The 20,281-nt window shown below is 42.6% G+C and overlaps 1 long non-coding RNA gene across 1 annotated transcript in view; it reads right to left on the minus strand.

Annotated features, from left to right (window-relative positions):
- Positions 1 to 11,953, minus strand: part of LOC143509212 (uncharacterized) — a 36,552-nt gene extending 24,599 nt beyond the window's left edge. The window contains exon 1 of the long non-coding RNA XR_013129610.1: positions 11,694 to 11,953. This is a non-coding gene — a long non-coding RNA (uncharacterized LOC143509212). The remainder of the gene's footprint in view (positions 1 to 11,693) is intronic.
- Positions 11,954 to 20,281: the final 8,328 nt, after the last annotated feature.

Here is a 20,281-nt window from a genome sequence, read left to right on the forward strand (position 1 = left end):
CCAGACCCCAACTTATATTCCCAGAAACAGGCCCAGCATTAGTCACAACAGCTATGATGCACTTCCTCTCTCATGACATATTTCCTGTCCCTGCTTATAATTGGATGATGCCGAGCCCCGGTGTCTGAAAAAAGCCGTGACAGTTCCTTCCAAACTGATGAGGAGGGCCTCAGCACCCATGCTGCTAAGCAGGTCCATGCGTTTGTCTAGCCCACAGAATCTGTTTTCGGGCAAAAGCAAGTGCGTTTTTTTCCCCATCCCCACCCCCACCCCCCCCCAACTTGCGGTGCTGGCAGCCTGCGAGTCCACCCATCCCCCTCCACAGTGGCGCAGTCCGGGTGTCTGGAGTTATTGCATCTCCCTGCCAGCACCCCAGCCCTGACAATCAGTGGCTACTGGGCTCTGTGAGGGACGAGCGGTCTAGCATGGAGCCAGGTATGATTCCCCCTACTGACAGTCTGCAGCTCGTCTGCAGGATGAAAAACAAGGGCTTTTGCACACATGCAGGAACACACACACACACACACACACACACACACACACACACACACACACACGTGGACCACGACCAGATGAAGGAGCGAAATGCTTAGGCACAATTTTCAAATGCGTACACAAGCACGGCGTTACGTAGTCACGGACACGTCCAGTGCAAATCTCCGCGACGGCGTTCGGAGAACGGAACGGACCTCGTGCATTGCATTTCACAGCTCCGTTCACATGAATTCTATTCAGATGGCATGAAAATAATTGCGGCGGTGCGGTGTGTGATTACGTGTCGGGTCAGTCCCTCTCCGGTCACCCTCCGCGGCTCGCCGCGTGATTTCTGCGGCGTGCCGCAGACAGGAGACTCCCTCATATGCTTTCATTAGGCACTGACAGGCCTGGCCTAACACATGCAGGAATTTAATTACACCGCTCTCATCTCTGAAGTCTAAGGGGGGTTCCACACATCAGGTGTGTAGGTGTGTGCACATGTGTGTCTGCTTGCGTGCGAAGGAGAGCTTGTGTGGGAGTGTGTGAGGGGCAGAGGAGTTTTTGCAAACACCACCATAGCGCGCTTTCACACTAATTAACACTATTCCAAGTTGCTGGGGGGGTGAGACCACAAGATGTAGTCGGGCGGGTGGGGGGGGGGGGGGGGGGGGGTTTACATGCACACCCACATACACACTCACACACACCCCCCACCTGGGCAACTGCACACTCACCCACACTCACAGTCCCACACACACACAAGTGCATTTGAAAATGAAATGTGTGAATACATAAACATGCACAGGTGTTACAAACACACAGAATGTTCATAGAAATATACACACCCTTATGTTCTTGCACCAGGATTAAAACAACCCGAGAGTAGCAAATGACATTTGCTATACATGCGAAAAGACTCACATTGGCCCACGCTACTACGTTTAGCATCATTACAGATCACTGTCAGCAGCACCCAACGTCATCAAAAAGCCCAGCTATGTCAAAAGACCCATTACACCCCGGCCTAACGGCACAGGGCCACTCCCCCGGCACGGTGCCTCGTTTGCTCCGAACATCCTCCAACCTCGGGTCTAGGGCCTCCACCCCCACAACCCCCCCCGGAAGAGCTCCGTTACAGCAATGACCGTAGGCGCCAGTGCAGGCGATAAAAGCGGCTTGGCGCGTATTCCGGGGCGGGAAGTGGAGAACGAAGCCCCGACGCCTCGCCCACACTGCGCCGCCTCCCCTCAGCCCTCGGCAATTACCCGCCGCCGGCCACAATGGCCCTCGGCCTTGGGCTACACATCAGCACGAGATGCATGCCTGTCCTGTTCTTTGTTCATCTCTTTTCCCCTTTCGCCATCTAACTCCACTTAGAGATGCTCTCAGCGCACAGCAGACCACCCCCTCCCCCCCCCCCCCCCCCCCCCCTATTTTTTTGCACACCTGCATATTCATGCGCACTCAAATGGATGCTCGAGGCAGGGCGTGCGTGGGCAGGCGTGGAGGCGGGCAGAGGCGGGCACTGGGGCTTATTTGTGGCCAATAAACAAGCAGGAATGTAAATGATGCGAAGCCACCTCCCCAGCCTGCCCCTCCCCCACCCTCCACGCAGCTACCTTTGAAACAATTACATGCCTGGAGCGGATCAGGCCCCAGGGGAAAGATTGGGCCCTCGGGCCCCGGATGGCAGTAAGGCAGAGGGGCCTGCATGGGCGAGTCGTCATGAGAGCTGTGACTGAGACACAGAAGCACCGGTTGGTGCTTCGGCTGGTTTCAGCATAGAAATAGAGGAATAGTCCGGCCTTCAGAGGCATTTTGGGCCCTCTTCCGAGGCAATCGGTGTCAGATAGGCAGGGCCAGCGTTATCAGGCCCGAAACCGCCACCCATTAGCGAGGTGGGCGTGACTTTAACTTTAGCATGAGCCCGATTTAAGCCCGCGGATTTAAATATAGATGTAATGGCTTACCCAGGTCCTAGCCACAGGCCACAGCTCAGCACAGACCGGATAAATATTCATTTGGAATTCCCGGAGTCCGTGCGGCGCTATAGGTGAATGCGGAGTGCGATAAAGCGCGTTGGGTTCCGCCCTGCGCCGGGTCGTCGTGCACGTGTTGCGCGGTGGATAAGACACCGTAGCCACGAGCCATTCGAATATGCAGCTGACAGTAATGCAGGCAGGGAGAGGGGGGGGGGGGGGGGGGGACACACGAATGCCGCTACGTTTATGCATGCTAATGAGGTGACGGCCGGTGCGGGGGCGCGCCAGCCACGCCGGCTAATTTTGTAATTGGTGGCCGGCGTGGTTGGCGGGGGCGGTGCACGAGCCTGTGCCAGCGGACATTTTAGGTCCGCCCCTCTGCCGCATGCTCGCCGCCGCTAAGCCCTTTAAGATGGTGGCACCTTGAAAAAGGCGGTTGTGCACGGCAGCTTGCCCTGGCCTCCTCCTCCTCCTCCTCCTCCTCCGTCCGAGGAGCGTACACCACGACCGCGGGCAGATGCAGGGGCACCCTCGGCCTACCCTTCTCTCCGACCATCAATTTTTAATCCCCCCCCCCCCCCCCCCCCATGCCTAATAAGGACATTAAGCGTGTGGCTCTGGGGCGACGACGCATATGCATGAGGCGGGCGCTCCTCAGATTTGCATAAAAGCCAACGGTTCTGGCGTGAGCGCGGTGACGGGCGGTGGGAGCTGCTCACCACGCCACACCGCCGGCGCCCCTGACAGGTGCAGCCCTTAAATCATTTAATTGCGGCCCCCACGCATTCAGAGCCAACAGTACCCGTTCACAAAACGGCACAAGGCCAATTCGTTCCATGCCCGATGACGGCTCCTGGGTTCAGATCCCAGCGCTTGTTATATCCGTTCCACCTAAATTTAGCACACATAATTAGAGCTTTGGTGGAAGTGCTGCTTTAAGTGATGAAAACTGTGAAATAGCAGTGTTTTATTTGTGTGACCCACATAAGCTAATTTGTGCTAGTGGACACTTCTTACAAATAATACATTGAGGGGGAAAAACTGAGCTTAGTTTTAATAATGCTAACTGCAAGTCCTTCAGATACAAAGGAACAGTGTGTATAACCTTTTTAAGAACAACTCTATGCCTCACTACCAGTTATTTGTAATTAATACACCTAAATAATTCATCGGCATGAAATGTATTATTTAGACTCTTTCGTCTGACAGGTTTGAGGGGTATTCCAATGCAATTTTAGTAATTTATTTATAGCAGGGGGGCATTTGCATAAGCTAAATTCAGCAGAGCACAGAAGAATTCAAATAGGCAGTCAGCTAGCCTGTGCCAGTCGAACACTGTGCAACCAGCGCTAACACTCTCTGCCTTGATTCGACAGACTCCGCAGCGTTGTTGCTACAGAGCAAACATTCTGCAATTCACACCATCATCCAACAGCGCATGCACGTGCAGCACGAATCAGGACAAGGCAGCCAGGCTGGTGTTGATGGAGAGACCGTTCTCCAGGCTGGAACAGCCAAGCACTTAAAACGGACTAAAATCGTTCGTCTGGGTTCCTGCAAACTCTCGCTCGCCGCCATGTTGCGTAAGAACGGGATTTTGAAGCTCCTGCTTCACTGCGCCTCTATCTTCCACTGGGATCGTTTTCACTGCTACTTACGGGAAGTCTAATTAATACTAATGGTGAGCAAAACCGTGATGAATGGGCAGGCGATCAGATGTGGAAGGAAACCGGAGGGTTAATCATTCGAGGGAGTGAATAACCAGGTGCCTGTGGCATAAATGCTGACCGTGCACCTGCGTTTCTTACAGAATATACAAAATATGGATTTGATCGTCCAGTCAATATGCAGTAACTATCATTGACAATTTGTGGTTCAAACATGAGTGTCCACATGTGGTATATTATTTTATATGGCCTCTGTGGTACTGAGATGGCCAGAGTGTTCTGCTACAATATTCTTGAAACATGAGAGCATCACGTCAGATTTAAAATGCTTGGCTGCTTCCTAGTGTGATGAATCAAGATTTCACCAAAGAGAAACAGAGAACTGAGGCATTGTGTAGCACATGGTGAGAGAGAAAGTGACACACACACACACACACACACACACACACTCTAATTTTGCACATTCATACAGAATCAGAGACTAACTGAGATACATGCATGTTCATGTAGACACACACACACATATGCACGCGTGCATGCGCGCACACACACACACACACACACACGCACGCACATTCGCTTTCGCATACTCACAGCATGCGCACTGTGAGGTCACCTCCTGTTGCCACAGCGACACCAACCAATGGGAAAAGCAATGTACATGTGACAAGAAGCCAGGCAAAAAGGGGCGGGGCTTTGCACAGCATCTCTCAGCCTTCCGCTTGTTTAACACTACCACTCCAGACAAGCTTACCACTGCCAAACTTACAGCACTAAACCATCACCTGGTTCACTTAAGGCTCCCCACACAAGAAAACATACAAGCTCATTGTGAACAAACAGATATGCTGCTCATATAATACACAAGTGTCTCCTGACAAGCTTCTTTAGCTAGTTTTCAAAAGACACCTCCATGCATTTAACATGACAGCATCTACACGGCACCCTGAAACTATGTTATATGCGATAGCAACGATTATACCGATTAAATTCCAACATGTATCTTTATCCTTCGCTACACCACTTTTCTAAGACACTTAAACATTTACCTAAGCTACAAGTCTTCCTGAGCCCGTGTTATATATGTGATATTAATGATCTCTCTGACTACAAAGCTCTATGGTTAGATTGAGGTTCCTTACTCTGCTTGGTGTTAAAAAGCACAGGAAACGTACAAACTGGCCCGCACACACACATAATGATTCGGCTTTATTCTTCAGGCATAATACTGTGGATATTATGTCCAAGATGTAACGTCATTACAATAAAGTTTCTATGATTATACTCATTACGCCTTATTACATTACAGCAATTAAAAATTCACCAACATGCAGCATTTCTGTAATTTGCCCTGTACACATCTCTGGGCACTGATCTAGACACAGTCAATTAAAATGCTTGACATTCAGCAACATATCTAACCTTATTGGACTACCTACGAGAAAGGAACCATTTAACGTGCAGTATCACAGAGACCTTCATTAATTTCTGTTCCCTTACACTGGCATAGAGAGGGTCTAATTTTAAACTGATTTTTAAACAAACACGGACACTAAGTGAAGGTTTAAATGGTGATTATAGGCTGTTGGAGACCCCGCGGTATCAAAGCCAGCACTGCAGACAGACAGAAGGCCTCGCAGCTGAGGGGAGCAACCTAGTCCAAAATATGAAGATTGCTCACCCAATGAATACTGATAAGCTGCCTCGGTCGCCATGGTTATACTACTCAGCCAATCAAAAGGCAGGATTTTTTCCATGCACTGTAAATGTGCCTAAGACACACACAAACATATGCAAGGGTGTGTGCGTGCATACACACACACACAATCAAGCAAACCTTTCATACAGGGAAGCATACTGTGTTCAATATTCATACTCGTGCAGTTACAGCCCAATGTCAGCTATGCAAGCCACACACAGAACACTACCATATATATACATATAATCTACACCAGACACAGAGAATGCAAAGCCGGTAATCTTTTTCTCGTTTTTCCCCTGTAAAAAAAAAATCTGGACAAACTGAAATTAAACGAACCTCCGAATGTTATTTGACAGCTGCCTTGCATGGACAGATCCTCATAAACCTTAACTGAAATTCCAGCCTACATTTTTCTGAGAAGCATGTCAGTCACACCAGTAAGTATTCTACACAGGCCATACACTGTTTTTGTGGAATGCTGATATCCTTGAGAAACGTGACCCATTTCCATCAACTCAAGGCGTGAGGCACTGCAATAATGAAAGACTACTTCAAATATGATTTGCAGAGATTCCAGACCACTCACAACCTTTCTGTGGTACATCCCTGCATTAAATTGCGGCAGTGACATTTTGAATAGATTGAGTGACTTTCTAACCCCTATGCCTACATGCCTTGATTAGACTAGGTAAAATGAAGTGTTGGTCAGCATAGACTTAAATAAATAAATAAACAAATAAATAAATAATTGATGACATCAAAAGATTTGATAACATAACATCAAATGTGCATGACTGGTAGGGCGACAAATGTTTCACGTGTTACAGGAAATATAGCCAAGGTTCTGAGAAGGTGAACACGCTGTTCTAAAATAAAAACACATCTTAAACACATTAGATTTCGCTGCAGTAAAAAGAAACAAGACGTATTAAAAGCTGTTTCTACAGTCCTTCACCTTTCAAGTTCAAGACAACAAGTAAATTTAGTTAGTCAACTTGAATCGATTTCTTAACACGAAATGACACGCGAGGTGTTGAAAACAATGACTCCATTCAAAAGACTAAACGGCAATTACAATCGGCAGTGAATAGCAGTTATATTCACCGCAGCACTGTTTGGCGTTCTCAGATGTTCTCCGAGGCTCTGGGTAATCACCCGATATTGTAGGTTATCCCTTCACACACTGCTGGCTGAGTAGCAGATACTCTTGTTTGTTTCGTGTGTGACAAAGCCGATGAAATTTTTTCTCCCGTCAGATGAAGACTAGTTTTACAGTTTAGTGTAACGTAAAACACCAAAGGCTTTGGAAAATCTCAGTAATAATAATAACAATAATATTAATAATAATAATAACAATAATAATAAAATGTTTGTGGAATGTTCAGGTTGTTCAGTAATATTAGCCCATGTCAAATATAAGGCTGCTTTTTATGAAGAGATTATCATTTCACAACTTCTGTTTGTAATTATGCATTTAACACGCCGAATTTCACATTTCACATTTCGGTTTAAAAACTCTTCATATTACGAAGACTTGTTAAACACAACAGAATCTTTGAATACGGCTTTCTGAATGAATCTTCCCACAGCAGCAGATTAGATTTAAGCGGCGAAGTGTTGGGGAAATATAAACAATATGAAAGGCTTCCAGGCCAAATAAAGGGAAATCTCACAGTTCTCAAGTTCAAATACAAATGAGAACACAATAGTGGTGATGTCATCTTTTCACAAGCCTGTGGTCCACCGTAGTCCTTTATTCTACAGTCTGCGTTTCAGCTTTACTCAAAAAATGAACAACAAAGTAATTTTACAGGAGAAAAAAAAACTTCTTCAAACATGATTACATTAGGCCTCCGCTGTCACGTTTATAACCGATTTATACCATGCATGGCAACTCACTGCGCATTTAAAAGCGTTACTACTTTGGGGCCCGCGCCTGTATGCGGAGGCTGGGACCGTCGCTACTTTCTAAAGTGATGCAGATGAGTCGGGTGCACTTGACGTCTTTTCATGACCCATGTCGCCCCACCCATCCCCCTCCACAGCCCACAGCCCCGCCGGCCCTGTCTGTCATATTGGGATTGGGCTGTGGCACCGCCGCCTGCCCTCGAGCGTGGGAATGGGAGCGTCCAGTCGTTCACATCTCCTGCGCTCCGTTTAACGGAATCAATTAAGGAGGAGCGACCCCCTCGCTCTCCCACGCGCCCACCCCTTCTCATTTTTGTCAGCTCTGCATATGTCCTAATTATTTCTGTTTGGGATGCCAGCGCCGTTTCCTGGCCAAAGGCAACCAAGCTGAAATAAAAAAAGAGGGGAGTCGTGCACGTGGGATTCTGTAAAATGTCAGTTTGCAGTAGCCTTGTCACTTTGTACAGGTTCGATTAGTGATTTAAAAGTCGTAACCATCATCACTGCATTAACTAATTAATAATCATGAGACAATAAACAAACAAACAAACAAACAAATATTGCTATGTATAAAAGCAAGAAAGAGAGAAATTTTTAACATTTTAACTCATCTCATATTATTCTCTATTACTAATAAATAGTCCACAAAACATACTGTAAGAAACACATTAGCAATGGACCCCTTAATGTCATTAAATTATGAAGCATCCAATCGGCTCGATGTTTCTGGAGGCAGTTTTTACTTTCGGTTATCTAGCTTTATGACGACCAACACACTCATACAGCTAGATAACCAAAGATAACAACTCGCTTCCAATTCCATGACAGTAATCCAGAGATCTCCTTGTCTTGAGTTGTGCAAATCCAAACAAGGAAGTTGTAAAATCAGTATAAAACAGCCACCGAACTCCTTGATTTCTGAAGTCATCCAGTGTTGTCCTCGTTTACCAAAATGCATTATGCCTGCAAAGTGCAGCTAAATATCGGTTTCTTCAAAGGTCAAAAAGCACAAATTATAGGCTTTGCCATAATCCCTCAGACACTTTGATTACATAAAATAATATCAGAGCAGTGAGCCACCGACGAGTAAGGTGCAGTCATCCTTACACAGGCCCTCATTTGCATTGCAAATTGCCCCTCAATACCACAAAAGGTTCCTTTGGTTGTTAGACTGTGCAGGCAGCGACAGATATCCCACGGAACCAGCGGTGGCGTTACAAAGGAGAAATCCGATTCCAGAGGAAAAGTGTACATAAGAATAACATCGCGTTTGTTTCGCCACTAAATGGAGAGATCTCGCTTTTTTGTACGAGGGGTGGCAGGTTGTCGGCGCGAATCAAGCAGGGCACGGTGGAGAGCGGTGATACCCCAGACCGCTGCGTGCTGCGACGAGATGGAGAAATACGCTCCGCTGTCCTGCTTCTGTGAACGGTGTGAAGGAAGGAACAGGGCCATCTCGGAGAGCGGGGGGGGGGGGGGGGGGGGGGGTAAGGGGAGGGGAGGGGACGGGCATCCACTACCAAAATCTGGACCAACCACAGAAGGTCAAAGGTCTCGGACCGCGGGAGTGCCAAGGTAATGATGATGTCATTTTAAACGAGGAGGGCCGTTTGCATCCCTCGTGCGCGATGAGGCTGCAGTCTCCCCGCGCCGTCGCCACGCGCACATATTCTGTAGGCACATTTTACCAACGATGTGGAAAGGATGCGACATCGGCCAGCGCAGAGGGGGAGATATTGTCTGAGAACAATGCAGCTCTTCTTGAAGATGAAGATTATATATATATACATGTATATATTATATATATATATACATACATACATACACACACCGAGGTTTTCTCGCCAGGTAAACAAAGTGTCCGATATTTTGAGTCGAGGAGCAATAGAGGATGTGTGCATGTGTCTGGGTGTCTGGCCTGGTTGTATACGGATAAGGATGCGTCGTGCACCGTGAGTTGATAAACAATGGCGCTTTTATATTCTGTTATTGTTAGATAGGCTGTGGCATTGTAACATCGATCTTTAGTGTGATCGTTCCTATATTTCAGATAGATTCCCATAACGATGTGTTATTTGCCCTTTGTGGCAAGATATAGTTTTGGTATTCTGACAATAAGAATAATCTGTGTGGAACCATGGTTCATTTTGCAATTGAAGTTTACGCGAACTGACTGTAATTCCACGTGATGGAAAAATATTTGGTATCCTGCAATGTCGCTGTAATACTTCATACTCTACCTGTGTATATATGTGTGTGTCTGTGTGCGTGTTAGTTATAAATACTGTGTGTGTGTGTGTGTGTGTGTGTGTGTGTGTGTGTGTGTGTGTGCGTGCGTGTGTCTGTGTGCGTGTTAGTTATAAATACTGTGTGTGTGTGTGTGTGTGTGTGCGTGTGTGTGTGTGTGTGTGTGTGTGTGTGTGTGTGTGTGTGTGTGTGTGTGTGTGTGTGTGTGTGTGTGTGTGTGTGTGTTGGAGGCGCTCGAGAGGGGGCAGCATGGTAAACGTGGGAAAACAATAAAATGTCCTTGATCTCTTGTCCGGTACGTGTGTCCTCAATTCATTTTCAGAACACACAACAGCACCTAAAATACCTTAACATCTGTCAGGCGTCGTAGCACATATGACTGAGGCCTCACCGATATCATGCAACTAGAAAGACAGGCTTTTTATTGTATGCTATTTGTTCCATTATCCTCATATAAAACATTTCCCCTGAAGCATTTATCCAAATAATAGTGCAGAGGCCAGATAGCTAACGTCAGAAGTAGGCTACATAACTGCCATCAATTTCCCACTCCACATCGGTCCTGTGAGATATAATTTCAGAGCCCTAATTTTGGTCATCCACTACTCAGTTTTTCTGGAGGGAAAAGCCAAAATAGATTTAATTAGTTATGATGGATCTCTGACTGAACTGGCTTATGAGAACGATATAAAAACTGCCTCGGCCACTTGTCCTGCAGTCGCAGGCCCCGCAGCACGTGCGCCAGAAGCCTGCATCAAGGGAAAGCGTCTGATCGTCCATATGTTCAAATTCCGCAATCAGCTTGTCTCTGCTGCCTCGGTTTTGCCCGAAAGGAGCAAATTGCACACAAAATATGGTGGTTGCAAAGCATTTTGCGAATATATGTCTTATATATCTCTAGCAAAACGGATAGTTATAACAAAGCCTAAAACCATATCTGAGACCAGCGTGACCGTCCCCTATAAGAGCTGTGAGAACACACCAGATCTTAAACGAAGCCCAAAGGTTTCGTTGTGCAAATCAGTACGATGTAACAAAGACACATCAAAATGTCTGACCCATCTTAGGAGCACAACGCACTGACAGTTAAACGCCAAAGCAGCTAGACAGCTTCAAATATATTGCAGTATCATAAAACCACAAACTAATAGGCTAAGTTAGAGTAAATTATCGTATGAAATTACTCAATTACATGTATACTGATCTCCACAATTGCAATAATCCAATAATCTGCTTAAAATGTCAAACAATTTGTCAATAATTGTTACAATCAGAACCGTAGGCCCGATCAGGTCGTTTTGTCTTGGGTAACCAATCATTGTCCATGGACACCTTTCGGGAAGGAAATGATGGTGTGTAAAATTAGTGAGTAATTTTTCGTCATCTGCACTTTCGCTAATGATCACATGTTGTTCTTACAGCACTGCGCCTCGACTTCTTCTTCGCCTGTCACTATGGACGTAGCCTTCATCGTCCCTTTACTATTAATTTAAAAAACAGATGCACAGACGCGCTGCGCCCACATCAGCGTCACATTTGCACAGCAACATTTCGATAACACTGGAAAGTTCTTTATTTACGCAATCCCCGCAAAAGCGGGCTCGAGGAAGTTCGCGAGGAAACTAGAAACTAGAGAAATCTAATGGCCTAAACGGAAGAGAAACTGTCAAATATAAGTAATGAAGGAGGAATGTCTTCAGACGTACTCACTCTCTCCGAACGTCTTTCAAATAACCTCGCAGTCAAGGCGATCGGTATCAATTCCCGCTGTGCAAAAGGCTGTTTGACTAACGCGCCGGCGTCCATAGCGAGTACTTCGTTTAAAATTGCCGCTAATACTCAGTTCATTACGCGTGCTTCGGTCGCTCTGGTACTTGCAGAGGCATAGTCCACGCGCACGGGAGAGTAGGAGAGTGTATAAGCGCGAGGGAGTGGGCGAGGGCGAGCAGGGGAGAGAGAGGAGGGGTGGAGAAGTTTCCCATAACCTATTTGTCTACAGCACCAAATGGAAAAGTGCACTGTTGAGCGGAGACGGTTGGCATGAATTTTTTTTTTTTTTTTTTTTTTTTGAGGGGGTGTTCGGGGAGGGGGCAGAACCTCTCTATGAGAGAAAGGACGTGCTCTGAAATTCAAACAAGTTCGCCAGGTCTTTTGTTGGACTTGAACTGAGGAGGTATTGTTCGTCTATTGGCGTGGACTAGCCTCCAGTTCCCAGACCAGGTTACGGATTGACTGCAGTAATGAATTTGCTCCGAGCTTTTCTCTCCAACACGATTTGACTGACGGAACGCATTTGCTGTCTTTAACACAGAGAGGACATTATTAGCACAGGGAAAACTTGCTATCAAAAGAAAGCTATAAAAAAAGAGGTTTTAAGAATACAAGTGAAAAATCTAACTTGCGTCATAATAAACCAAGCAAGGGCTCCTGTGTTCATATTGAAAGGGTTTTAGGTGTTCTCTCTCTCTCTCTCTCTCTCTATCTCTCTCTCTCTCTCTCTCTCTCTCTCTCTCTCTCTCTCTCTCTCTCTCTGTCAATCTGTCTAATACACACATTGACATACACACAAACACACGAGGCCTTACAAAAAACTTTTTTTTACCAGTAAACCAACCGACATGTTATACAAAACAATTAATAATAATTATCATCACCATCATCTTCTTCATCATCATCATCATTATTAACCTTTTAATACTTATATACAGGCAGGTAAGGCTTACAGAATGAAGTTCAAGTTTAAATGAGAAAAAAGTAAATAAAAAAAAGTTGATATGAGGTTACACCCTGCAATTGTGTTTCTCGTTGTAATTCCTCATTATTGCAGGCGTACACGTTTGACTAAAACGGATTCACGTTTAGATTTAACAACGAGGTCACGTCCAGTGACGTAGACAAGCATATCTGCTACGTGCAGCCATATTTAAATACATCAAGGAAATTAGTGCATCAAATATGCAAATCCTCTTACATAGCCTTTCTTTCAGCAGTCGGAGTAATTTCCCCCGTCGGCTCCGAGGTGGTTCGTTTCTGTTTGGAGAGAATATGTATTTTGTTTGTTTGTTTTTTTGTGGCGAGGCTCTCAGCGTCTCTACCGTGTATCTTCGAGTCCGGGACCATGCAGTGAGGAAGCGGAGATTCTTCGCAGAGAAATCGCCCGTGCATAATGAGACCCGCTCGGCCATTCATACGGCATCGGTGCAGTTGGTTTCAGCATGTGTATTATTTTTAATAATGATGCATATGTAAAAGGTATATTTGCATCTCTTTTGCATTCGCGTTGGCTGCGTTGTGTATGTATTTATTTTCATTTCCTCGTATTTTCTCGCGGTAGGTTGACTTAGATATGTTCATTTTTCTGTCTGAAATTATTTATTTCCTTATATCTCGTTATTAATAACGTGAAATGTACCAAAGAACCTCAAATATGTCATTATAACATCTCGGTTTACTGACTCAAATTTTGTACTGCTGCATAGCAATTATTCATATTCACTGTATACGAACAAAGACCGCTAGTCCAACAAAAGTAAAATCTTCGTTTTACTAACGAAATACATATTTTCACTTAATCTCTCATTAGAGTTTAAGATATCCTAAATATATAGGCCTTCTTAAGAAATTTTGTGTGGATGCTTTCATTTCCAAAAGTACTCAACGACGTAAGAGTCTTAAAAGTAGCCTAGATATAAGAAACGAATAACCAGACAGGGTGTCTGCACACCACAGCTGCATTATAACAATATAACGGTTATAACAGCACAACTGCATGTCTGATAAACCGGCAGACTAGCGCAAATGACCCACGTTGGCTTATTGGCTATGCCCAAGTATTCTTAGTTTAAACACAGGCTGCAGCACATATGGATTAGTCAGTGTCGTAGCCTCTGGTGATAGGAACCCGCCTCATCACACCACGGACCCGTTCTGCTTTAACTGTCCCATTGAACTTGTCATTATCAGAGACATTATTGACCGGTAGACGCACTTACCCCTCAAGCCACCATTAATGTCCGTCGTCAATTATTAAACTACATTTTTGCTCTCGTTCGAACCAACAAGCATTTCCAGAACTTTTTTTTTATTTGCGCAATCATGGGCATCGCATGGGCATCGCATGGGCATCGCGCACTCCTAGTTCCTACTGGTGAAGTGCCTGTTCTTCATCTTGTGAACCTTGCTCCGAGCTGCTCGGCTGGTGTGGCACCAATAGACGTGGTCAGACGGGCTCACGCACAGATTTACTCCCAGCGGATCAAAACACGTGCTGTCATATGCTCGTATGTTGTTGCTCTTAAACATATTTTGGGTAACCCGATTGCATTTTCTTGTCCCCAAGAGAAACTGAACTTAGTTGTAAGCTAGTTATCTCCACCACCATGCACTGTCTGCACATCGAAGTTCTGCTGGTCAGAGACAGGCTACGCCTGTGTGCAACAAGGCTGGACCCGCATTACCATAGTGATGCATATTTACAATGCAATTACAATACCAATTCAAACTTTTTTTTTAATCGAATCATTGAATCGCATCATTTCTGTCTATTACATCTAGTATTTTCACTATATTTTGATTTTCTGATTTTGTATTTTTCATCCAGTGTTATAGTCCGCGTAAATGAACTCTCGTCATTTTTTTAATCATTCGGGACAAGCATGCTTATTTATACTTAGACAAACAAATACATAGGCCGGGGTTTTACTCGCCGGAACAGATAAGACATTTTACAAACTGCTTAGCCTATTGTCAGTAGTAGTCAATTAACTGCTTACAGCCTGGTCTGGGTATGTTCAGTCACATTGGAAATGATTACGTGTAGCGCCTCGAAACGAGTCTGTGCTGCTTGTATGTGCACACACAGCATACAGGGGCGTCATGGTTGGTTTACCATTAAGAATATTGCGCCTCTTTCTTCTTGTCGCTCTCATTGCACTGATGTTAATTTAGTTCAAATTGTCAAGTGCAGAATTCCTCGCGTCACACAAAGTCATTTTTAAAAGAGAATTTCCACTTGACATCCTTAAATGTTCTTATTCACAATATATTTGCTCAGATGGAGTAAACATCACTCCATCACTTTTATAATATTCAGTAATGAACAAAAATCTTTGGGTTGTCTCAGAGGAAAAGTAAAACCACTGTAGCCTTCAAATCATCTCTTTAATCAAGCTATTATTTTAAACATAAACTTTCGTTTAAAGGAATTTGCGTCCCACCAAACGTGCACTAAGTAGGCGTACTGGAACCCGGTAACTAGATGGATAGAAATAGTATATATAGGCCTAGAGTATTTTCACGATACCATGTAAGATTATTAACGTGGTTGGAAGGCATGGAGGCATTGTAATCACTGCAAAGCTTTGTGTGTGTGTGTGTGTGTGTGTGTGTGTGTGTGTGTGTGTGAGAGAGAGAGAGAGAGTGAGTGTGTGGGTGGATGGGTGGGTGGGTGTTTGGGTAAATTCACGATTTCATGATTTCGTTATTGTTAAATGATTAAGCTATGTACCGATTTAACGATTTATTGTTTTTCTTAACGCATGCAGTATTTTATTTTTATCAACATGTCTATATACACCTTAGAATAAGAGCTGAGCCAAGTATAGGTAGCACAACCAACGTCTGTAGCAGCTCGAGTCGTAAGATAACACGATAAAATGTATATTTGGCAATCACGTCTTTGCAGTCGGTTTTATTTATTCGTCTTTTATTTATTTCATATCTTATATGTGATCATATGCTTTATGTAAAAGGACGGTGCATAGATCGGTTTCATTAATAAAAGTATTTGGTCAGATTTTGCTAGCGATTTAAAATATAAATATTTCGTTTATCTATCACACAGATAATCAACAATTCAGTCTGTTTTTTGCAATTCGTGAGGCTCCAAATTATTTCCAATTTTTGAAAATTAAATCTGGGTCACCCGAAAAAAGTTCCGGTGGCGACACCTAGTGGTCAAAGAGAAGAGAGAGCACGTACCTTTGATGCCCATGTAAGAAAAGTAAGGACATTCTGAGCGATTTGACGAAAGAAACAGTACGGACATAAAGCATTTGCAATGAACAATAAATGTATTAATTATTAGATTACTTATTCATTTTACTTATGTGGTGAAGTAGAATTGTGTATAGTATTATTATTTTTAAAGACAAATAAAATCTCAAATAATCAAGTATATATCTTAATTGCCAACAATGTTCGACGGGCTCCACAATACATTTCGTATTATTTGCATTACGTATAATAAACCATTTTAATTCTGATTTAGAACAGACTTAATCCGAGTGATATTTCATGTCGAACTTAGATCACAAAGCGTTCGAACGTCCTTTTCGTTAGCAGGTCGTATTGTAGCATAATGCTTGAAAGAATTATCCTCTTTTCTCAAACTCAAAAAACAATTATTCAGATTTGCGGCAATATTCGATAAATATTGCAGGCTTAATCTTTTATAAGATATATGTATAATTATCTGGAACCTGGACACTAGACCAAATTGTCGTCTTCTTCATTATTATTATTATTATTATTATTATTATTATTATTATTATTATTATTATTGTTATTATTATTTAAAATATATGTTATATTTATCGAGTAAATGAAGTTATATAATAGACAACGGTTTTCTGCAAACCTACACTTGAGATTAGAAATGTCAGTACTGATTCGACAGCATGCATCTAACCTCACTGCAGAAAACATGACAGAGATTCAAAATGCAAAAAAAGTGATTGTTCTACAATCCAGTGTGATCATCTTAAAACAGCATCTCAACATAGAGTTGAGTTTACCGGTTGTGTTTCATTGATTTCTCATCTTAAATATATGGACCATCTCTATTTATGTAACTTAAATATGCATGTTTACGAATTCGATATTTCAAATATGTTTGATTCATTTTATAATGCTGATAATCAGCACGGAGCGGAATCGTTTCCTATAACGGTCGTGCCATTTAGGCTAAATCAGCTACTATCGCTTGTGGAACGTAGATAGATGATTCCTAGATCCTTAGATAGACATTAAAAAAAAGTAAATTTAGTTTGAGACGGTGTAAAGAGTTGTAGAGTACAAAGAAAAACAGACCGCAATAACGGGTAGATGGGTAAAATATTTACCGGCCCATTTTCACTCCTGTGCAACAGGATAGAAAACGAATTTCCACTGTATTTATATCACAACGGTTAGACCCAAGGGACATATCGGAGTGTGTCAGACATCTGGCTTACAGTAACGCAGACATATATTGATTTAATCTAATAACGTACCGACATAATTCTATGTCTATATTCTAATTCTATTGTGCACCAAGGTTGCAATTTACTATAGAAAACTATCGTCAAAAACATGTATTCACTACCGATTGTTACCAAAGTTAACATTTTAATGCCTTCTTCTCTTTTTCTACGGAATTGTCCGTTAAACTATTTGGGATTGTACAGACACATCTGTGTACAGAGGTGAGAAGTGTGCGAGCTCTCCATCATTCACCGGGGATAAAGAGTGATATGTTCTTTCTTTCTTTCTTTCTTTCTTTCTTTCTTTCTTTCTTTCTTTCTTTCTTTCTTTCTTTCTTTCTTTCTTTCCAGTCTTATAACGAAGTTATATTTAAAAACATTTGGACGTTCGTGTAAGTAAACAACTGCAACTTTGTCTCCATTTAATGTCTCTGTTTCTGGTGTATGGAAAATAAAGGAATTCAGAAAAAGAAAACTTTTTTTATTACAATGCATGAAATGTGTGAGTCGGCGATGTAATATTTTTTATGGATATTTAAAAGACGTATGATCAATATGAGCGTTTTAGGACAACTTTTCTGGACTTACTTTACAATGCATTCAGATATGGAAGAGGACATTTGTCAGCTGTTTATTACTGAAATGAAGCTTGTTTAGGCTAGATTTATGTTAATCGTACCATGTTAGCACACTGACATTTGGGAGACATCTAAAAGAGCAATTCACCCATCACGATTGCGCAATACTTTAAACAATATTGTTTACGATAGAGAAAAAAGGAACTAATTTCCCCTTTTTTATTCTAGTTAATTTTGTTTATATTTTTTCTCAGATACACAGTCTCTATCTCGATACTGCTAAAATTACCGCGATTCTTTTCTAGTTCTAAGCTTGTAAATTGTGCAGCCAGAGAAACATGTCGGTGGCAATAAATTATGAGCTCTAGCGATTTAAGGCTTCCGCTAAACTGACGATTTCCTTGAGAGTTGATCGAGAACCCTGTATCCACACTGCCCCCTTGTGGCAGACACTCTGTTTGCCCAAGGTTTTATGAGTGAAAACATCAGTAATGGCGCCATCTTGTGGTCCCCTTAGTATATTTTTTTAACCCCATACTATTGTAAAGTTTAAATGAAGTTCACAACAGCAAAGGAAGTTTTACCTCAAAAAATACAATAACGTATAGTACTACACTAAAGTACGTACCTGTCAGCACTCCACAATTACCCTCAAAAGACAAATGAAATTCCAATTATGGCACTCTCGGTGAGTATCAAATTGCACTAGTAGTTGTACACCTGCATGGTATTTTGGACAACAAAATAGGATAATGAAAGTAATAACGATAATGGACATTGTGGACAGAAAACGTGAACTGAACAGATATAGATTCAGATTTGAGTGGATCAACATGTGTGTGTGTGTGTGTGTGTGTGTGTGTGTGTGTGTGTGTGTGTGTGTGTGTGTGGGTGTGTATAAATAAAAAATGTAATATTTATCGGAATTCCCATATAGAGCAAAAGGTGCAAATGTGTAGTAAATCATACTGATGAAGATACATTTGAAAACAAATCCTTGTCACAAAGCTGTTTACAATAATTACAACAGCTACAACAATTAGACCCCAAAACTCAGTACAAACTACTGTATACCCTTCCCTATATGGTTATAGTTAAACTACTGTATACCCTTCCCTATATGGTTATAGTTAAACTACTGTATACCCTTCCCTTTGTGGTTATAGTTAAACTACTGTATACCCTTCCCTTTGTGGTTATAGTTAAATTACTGTATACCCTTCTCTATGTGGTTATAAGTAAACTACTGTAATAACTGGATATTTTAAAGTTATGTTTATGTTTGTGTAACAACCTTTCAAACACATAAAATGTGTCTGATGAACTCTTCTGGTATGCTTCAGTAAGAATAGTTTCAGAATTCTCCTCAAAAGTATTATATAAATGTTATGTTGCTGAATTTAGCATTACTGTAACAGGTGTTTGTCAATTTGCATGATATGTAGTAGGGCCTATCATACAACAAAGAGGTGATAGAAGCCTCATTTTTTAATCTTGGAGGTTAACGAGACCCATTTGGCATTTTTCATTGTAATAGGTGAAAAAAGACTATTATAAACAATTTAAGAATATAATAGAAGCTAATTTTTAACATATATTCCACATCCAGTGTGTTTTAGTAACATTTCAGTACCACTACCAGTACCAGTACTGGTCTTTGCACTGAAATCTTCTTCATTCGTCTTGTAACCTGCAGTTCTAACCTACGTCATTATCTGGGAATAATAACCTGAATATTTCCATATGAATCCTTGCCTCATAACCATATGGGGGTTAGAATGATTCAAAAGGTCTGAGATTGACAGCAGCCTTAAAACTTCTCAGAATATCAGGCACATTTTTTGTCACTGGGGCCCAATGTGAAATCTTGTCATGGGGTCCATAATCGGGGACCTATGTACAAGTTTAAGGCGTCTCTCAAAGCAGGTGGTGAGGAGCGCACAGAGTTCAGGTGTAGATATCTCAGTAGGAATATACCACTCAAGCAGAATAAAACACTTAGTCATGCTTTCTACTGCTTCGGCTTTATCTGACTGAGAGCTAGAGAGAGAGAGAGAGAGAGAGAGAGAGAGAGAGAGAGAGAGAGAGAGAGAGAGAGAGAGAGAGAGAGAGAGAGAGAGAGAGAGAGTTTATGCTTAGCTAACAAAACAGAGGGAACATAAAATTTAAAACAATATTTACTGGAACGTAGCTGTCACGGAAATTCTACCCCACTTTTACTCAGAACCAACATTTTACAGTCAGAAAATGTCAGAATTTCAAATAGGACTGGCAGTTACACTATTTTCAGAGAATTAGAGTATTCTAAAATAGCACTTGAAATAATAGGTTGGAAACTGATATTTCATTTATCAAACTGTATATGAATAATCGTTCCTGTGTAAAGTCAGCTTTTGGTTTTCTGTGGTATTAAATAGGCTTTGGGTTTCTGTATAGAACTTACTTTATTAGTGAACTCGGACTTACACATGGATGCATC

Source organism: Brachyhypopomus gauderio, chromosome 3 (genome assembly GCF_052324685.1).
Source record: "Brachyhypopomus gauderio isolate BG-103 chromosome 3, BGAUD_0.2, whole genome shotgun sequence".
NCBI lineage: Eukaryota > Metazoa > Chordata > Actinopteri > Gymnotiformes > Hypopomidae > Brachyhypopomus > Brachyhypopomus gauderio.